Below are 7380 nucleotides of genomic sequence, written 5' to 3' on the forward strand. Positions count from 1 at the left end.
AAATATGGAAGACTTGCTCAACATTTGAAATTAAATGAATGCATTTTTCCATATCAATGAGCTAAAGAAGAAAATTCACATGATTCTATCAATTGATGTAGATCAATTATTTTACAAAATCCAAATATCACTCAGCAAGCTAGGAATAGAGGCAATTTTTTTCAACTTGGTTAAAAGAATACCTATAAAAACCTACAACTAACATCAAATGTAATAATAAGAAGGTGGACATTTTTCATGCAAGATTCAGAACAAAGTGGGAATGTGATCTTTCACCACTCCTATTTTACATCACACTGGAAATCCTGACTTGTGTGATAAGACAAAAATGAAAGAATAAGAAAAAGAGGAGGAGGGGGAGACGGAAGAAAGGAAGGAAGGAAGAAAAAGAAAAAAGGTATATAGATTCAGAAGGAAGCAATAAAACTGTCCTTGTTCACAGATGACTGGCTTGTGCAGATTATTCCAAAGAATTAACATTCTGCAATTAATAAGAGGGTCTAGCATGGTCCTGAAATACAAGCTTAATATCCAAAAGTCAATTACTTTCCTATATATCAGCAAAGAACAATTGGAATTTGAAATTAAAATAATAACAAAATAGCACCAAAAATTGAAATAGGTATAAATTTAACATAATAGATACGGGATCTATATGTGGAAAATTATAAAACTCTGATAAAAGAAAAGATCTAAATAAATGGAAAGATTTTAATTTTTATTGATTAGAAAACTCAATATTATTAAGATATAAATTCTTCCCAACTTGATCCACAGATGCAATGCAATATCAATAAAAGTCCTAGCAAATTATTTTGAAATATCTATAAACTGATTGTAAAGTTTATATAAAAAGCAAAAGATCTAGAATATCCAACATGACAACGAAGGAAAAGAACAAGTTGCAACGCTCTCGCTATCTGATTTCAAGACTTAATATAAAGCTACAATAATCAAAAAGCATAGTGTAAGTGAACGAATAGACACACTAATCAATGGAACAGAATAGATAGCCCATATACAGACCAACATTAATATAGTCAGTTGATTTTTGACAAAGAAGCAAAGGCAATTTAATGAAGAAAGAATATTGTTTTAAATAAATGGTGACAGAACAATTGGATGTCCCCACGGTGGGGGGAAGAACCTACTCATAGACCTTACACCTTTCAGAAAAATGAACTCAATATGGATTATAGACCTAAATGAAAGTGGCAAAACTATAAAACTCCTAGAAGAAAACATAGGAAGAAATGTAAGTGACCTAAGGATGATGATGAGTTTTTAGATACAATACCAAAAGCATGATCCATGAAAGAAAAAGAAATTGATTTTGGATTTTCTTAAAATGAAAAAATTTTGCTCTGTGAAAGACTATGTTAGAGAATGAAAAGGCAAGCCATGGTCTGGGAGAAAATATTTTCAAAAAAATATCTGAGAAACGACGTGTACCCAAAATTTATAAATAACACCTAAAACATCCACCTAATTAAAAAAAAAAATAGATCTGAACAGACATCTCATCAAAGAAGACATGCAAATGGCAAATAAATATACAAGAAGATGTTCAACATTATTTATCGTCAGGAAATTACAAATTAAAACAACAGTGAGATACCACTACACACCTATTAAAATGGTAAAATCTAAAAAGCAGACAATTCCAATTCTGACAAGGATGTGGAACACAGGAACTCTCATTCATTGCTGGCAGGAATGCAAAATGGTACAGCCACTTTGAAAATAGTTTGGCAGTTTCCTTCAAAGCTAAACATATTTTACCATACAATGGAACAATCATGCTCCTAAAACTTCCCCCAATTAATTTGAAAACCTATGTCTATGCAAAAACTTGTACGGGCCAGGTGCGGTTGCTTATGTCTGTAATCCCAGCACTTTGGGAGGCCAAGGCGGGCAGATCGCTTGAACCTGGGAGACCATCCTGGGCAACGTGGCAAAATCCCATCTCTACAAAAAATACAAAAAAATTAGCTGGGCATGGTGGCACATGCCTGTAGTCTCAGCTATTTTAGAGGCTGAGGCGGGGGATCACCTGACCCCAGGAGGTTGAGGCTGTGGTGAGCTGTGACTGCACCATGGCACTCCAACCTAGGCAATAGAGTTACACCCTGTGACAAAACAAAAACGAAAACAAAAAACTTGCACAATATTATTTATGTCAGTTTTATTCATAATTACCAAAAACTCAAAGCAACTAAGAAATTATTCAATAGGAGAATGGACAAACTGGGGGACATCTATACAATGGAATATTATTTAGGGATAGAAAGAAATGAAACTGGGCATGGTGGTACATGCTGTAGTCCAAGGTACTTGGGAGGCTAAGGCAAGAAAATCGCTTGAGGCCAGGAGTTGGAAGCTGCAGTGAGCTATGATCATGGCACTGCACTCCAGCCTGGGTGACACATTGAGACCCCATCTCAAAAAACAAAACAAAACAAAGTTTTTAAAAAAGAAATGAGCTATGAAGCCATAAAAAGACATGGATGAATTTTAAACACATATTGTTAGGTGAAACAAGCCAGTATGAAAAGACTAATTACTGTAGTATTCTAATTATATGACATCCTAGGAAGAACAAGCCTATAGTGACAATAAAAACATCAGTGGTATCCAGGGTTTGTGACGAGGAATGTAAAGTTCAAAAGACAATGTACAAGGTTTTTGTGTTTGTGTTTTAGGATGGTGAAAATATTCTCTACAAATTGTAATTGTAATAACATGGCACTGTGCAGTATGTCTAAACACAATGTATACAAACTAACTGGATACTTAATGTATACAAACTAAACACTCATTTAGGAATTGGGAGCATCCCGGGACGGAATGAGGAATGTGACAAAATCATCTAAATGTATTACAAATATAGGCTGGACTGAGCTGGTTGCCTCCTGTTATTGTGGGGGCAATTCACTTCATCCCAACTACTTGATACTTTCACTTCTGGAGGTCATATTTCTCTAAGATCTTCCAGAAAAAAAGTCTTAAATCTGCCTTAGCCTTTTTTTTTTACAGTCCAGCTCTTAATTTTTTCCCTCCTATTCCCCAATAATAACATGGGTATGGATCCAGCCTATCCCCAAAGCCTGCCTTGCTCTGAAGCATCCAACTGTAAAGAATCTTCACTTACACCGGTGACTTGTGGGCCTGAAGAAAACTATCCATCCTTGCAAATGTCTTCTGCTGAGATGCCTCACACAGAGACTGTCTCTCCTCTTCCTTACTCCATGGATCTGCTTATTCAGGACAGCCCTGATTCTTGTACCAGTCCCAAAGGCAAAAAACCCACTTCTGCAGAGAAGAGCACTGCGAAAAAGGAAGACAAGGTTCCGGTCAAGAAACAGAAGACCAGAACTGTGTTCTCTTCCACCCAGCTGTATGTACTTAATGATAGATTTCAGAGACAGAAATACCTAAGCCTCCAGCAGATGCAAGAACTTTCAGCCATCCTGAACCTTAGCTACAAACAGGTGAAGACCTGGTTCCAGAACCAGAGAATGAAATCTAAGAGGCGACAGAAAAACAACTGGCCAAAGAATAGCAGTGGTGTGACTCAGAAGGCCTCAGCACCTACCTACCCCACCCTCTACTCTTCCTACCACCAGGGATGCCTGGTGAACACGACTGGAAACCTTTCAATGTGGAGCAACCAGACCTGCAGCAATTCAGCCTGGAGCAACCAGACCCAGAATGTCCATTCCTGGAGCAACCACTCCTGGTGCACCCAGTCCTGGAACAATCAGGCCTGGAACAGTCCCTTCTCTAACTGTGGAGAGGAATCTCTGCAGTCCTGCATGCAGTTCCAGCCAAATTCTCCTGCCAGTGACTTGGAGGTTGCCTTGGAAACTGCTGGGGAAAGCCATAATGTAATACAGCAGACCACTAGGTATTTTAGTACTCCACAAGCCATAGATTTATTCCTAAACTATTCCATGAACATGCAACCTGAAGATACCTGAAGATGAGTGAAACTGATATTATTCAATTTCAGTGTGGGCACTGGCTGAATCCTACCTCTCCTTGCCTCCCCTCCCTTATAGGATTTTTCTTGTTTGGAAACCACGTGTTCTGGTTTCCATTATGCCTATCCAGTCAATTTGATAGAGGGTGGGGTATGATTGGAGCCTAATCAGAGAGGTTTCTTTCTTTTTTCCTATTGAATCTTCCTAGAGAAAAGACCTTTTAATAATCTTGGCTGGCAAGGACATGGTAGAAGCTGTCTCTGGCTATAGATAAGTATATACAATACTAGTTTGGATATCTTTATGGTTTAGAATCTAACCTCAAGAATAAGAAATAAAAGTACAAATTGGTGTGATGAAGGTATATTCCTATTTTTTGGGATTGGGAGGCTTTACTTATTTTTTTAAAAAACTCTATTGAGGTGAAGGGTTAAGCTGTAACATACTACATTTATTTCCTCAACCCTTTTTGGCTCTGTTTTACTATAGCCCCCATTCTGTTGGTTATGCTAATATTTGTAGAAAGAGATCTTGTACTTGCTGCATCATAATGACATTAGTACTACTTTGGCTGGTTTAAGTACAGATGAATAAAACAATCATTCTTCCTTAAGAAAATAAATGTATTACAAATATTAAAAAATGACATCAATGAGGTCAGTGGGGGAATAGGGTGTTGACCAAAGCAACTTTGGAAATAAACGGTCTATAAAACTAAAGGCAAACAAAACTGTATATAAGCCTGTACTCTTGTTGATAAATTGTAAATGTGAATTAACAATTCTGGTACTGCTATATATGTATACTGGAATTTAAACATTAAGTAAATGAATGAGAGATGGTGGGAGCCAGGTATCACTGCTGGAGTGACAGTTTATAGATAAGCATCAGGTGAAAGCTAGAGTGATTCATGTGGTAATAGATTAGAGTCAGAGGCAACAGTATGAACTCATATTTAGGTTTATATAGATACATATGGTTACACATAGAAATATTCATAGATATGTGTATATGCATGGGTTAATATACACACATATCTCTCCTCCCTCTGTCAGCTGAGAGGATCTAGGAGCAGCAACACCCCAGTAGCAACAAGCTCACCTGGTGCCTCGATCTTGTTTTCTAATACTATTTTCCAATAAAAGGACCCGGGGCTTCTTGGAGGAAATTCCAGATGCTAGGACTGAGGCAGGAAATATACAAGATGAGCCTGAAGCATCCTGTAGTGCCAGAAATCAAGGAAGTGCTAAGCAACAACAACAACAAAATCAAACCACAATGTATGTTATAGGGCACAGGAGGCAACTGAAAGAGCTCCCAATGGCCACAATGGGAGCAATTCAAGCAATGAAATATAGTAGTATCGGATTATAACCCAAAGTACAAGATCGGTATCTGTGAGTCCATACTGTCATAAACAAATCATTGAATAAATATATAAGTGTGGGAGAATAGACAAATCTGTGCAGAAGAATTCCAAATAAATTATGTAGATACTCTGCCCTCAAGGAGGTGGAGCATAATTTCTCACTTTTTTTTTTTTTTTTTTTTTTTTGAGATGGAGTCTCACTCGGTCGCCCAGGCTGGAGTGTGGTGGCGAGATCTCCGCTCACTGCAAGCTCCGCCTCCCGGGTTTACGCCATTCTCCCGCCTCAGCCTCCTGAGTGGCTGGGACTACAGGCGCCCGCCACCACGCCCGGCTAATTTTTTGTATTTTTAGTAGACACGGGGTTTCACCATTTTGGCCAGGATGGTCTCGATCTCCTGACCTCGTGATCCGCCCGCCTCGGCCTCCCAAAGTGTTGGGATTACAGGCATGAGCCACTGCGCCTGGCCTCATTTCCCACTTCTTAAGCATGGACTGTGCACATTGATTGACTTCCTTCCAAAGTTTCAGTATGGAAAAGGGGAAATAAAAGAGTAAATGTACAGTGGAGAAATATAACAATACCTCAGCCAAGTGATCCAGGTCAATATCAACAGTGATAAGTCATGTCGATAATATTATATGCACTTGGTATGACATGATGAGATTGACACTTTATGGGTGAGGTCTTCTCAAAATCTTACAATCTCAGTCTAATCATGAAAAACCTCAGGCAAATCCCAATTAAGATACACTCTACAAAATATTTGACCAATTCTCCTCTAAACTGTGAAGAGTATTGAAAACACAGAAAGTCTGAAAAAAACATAGTAGCCAATAGAAGCCTAAGGAGACATGATGATTAAATACAATGTGGTGTCCCGAATGGTAAAGTAAAACAGAAAAAAAAACAGGTAATAACTAAGGAAACCTGAATCAAGAAAGGACTTCAGTTAATAATAATGTATCAATACTTACTCATTAATTGTGACAAATGTACCATAGTAATGGAAAATGTTAATAATAGAAGAAATTGTGTGCAGGGTTTATAAGAACTCTCTATACAATCTTTATGTTTTTTTTTTTTAAATCTAAAGCTGTTCTAAAAATGCAGTTTATTTAAAAACAAAAAGCAATGAGTCAGGGTTTTGGATGGAGCTCCTTTAAATCCAAGAAACATAACCAGAAGTGTTGCAAAAGCATTGAATAAATTCCACCTACCCACAGAGCATCAACGTTTGTATTTGTTGTTGGCAAAGAAATTTTGTAAATGTGTCAGCATACTAAAAAAAAAAAAAAAAAAAATGAAGTTTCACAAAGGCTTACAAAATAAGATATTTTCTTGGGTGGTATCATTAGAAGCTTCCTGGACAGAACACAAGCAGTTTTAGTCCAGTGGCATGATATTGAGATGTAGCATACCTGCCAATTATCCCATAACTTACTTCTTAATATCGCAAGAAACATCAGTAATTATGGAGTCAATGATAGTATTTGATAGAGACACTATTTCTGAATTCTCCTTCTACTCAAAGTTACCTATCAATGCAACCAGTCCCAGAGCACGGGGCTTCAAAATCTTCCTAAATTGAGTGTGGCATCTTTCTCCTGAAAAGACATGTCTATTAACCAACTCCACATCTCCTCCTCGATATATTGAATATCTTTCATTTGCCCTTTCCGATATATTCTATACCCCTCTTTACTCTGCACTGTGCCATGGAAGGCCGAACTCTGGGTTACATTAGAGGGCTCATTTGTCCTGACTTCCTGTTGGGTTTAGTCAATGGGGAACACCAATAGAAGAACAAACAGGAAGGAGGAGATGAGGTTGGAGTATTTATTCCTGATTCCATCCCTGCAGCATTGCTGAGTACTGTCTGCATTCCTCAGAAGGGTTTCAGCCCCTTCCTCAGCCCTTTGCACAGTACCGCATGGCCCCAGTCTGTTTCCTTATCCTGTCAGGCCTAGGGTTGTAAAACATTCAACATGTTTTAGCCTGGTGCTATTGCACTATCTATTGTGCTTTTC

General features: G+C 38.0%; 1 pseudogene; it reads left to right on the top strand.

Moving 5' to 3' along the window:
- Positions 1 to 2436: 2436 nt before the first annotated feature.
- LOC101000836 lies at positions 2437 to 5476 on the top strand (annotated as a pseudogene).
- Positions 5477 to 7380: the final 1904 nt, after the last annotated feature.

Source organism: Papio anubis, chromosome X (genome assembly GCF_008728515.1).
Source record: "Papio anubis isolate 15944 chromosome X, Panubis1.0, whole genome shotgun sequence".
NCBI classification, from domain to species: domain Eukaryota; kingdom Metazoa; phylum Chordata; class Mammalia; order Primates; family Cercopithecidae; genus Papio; species Papio anubis.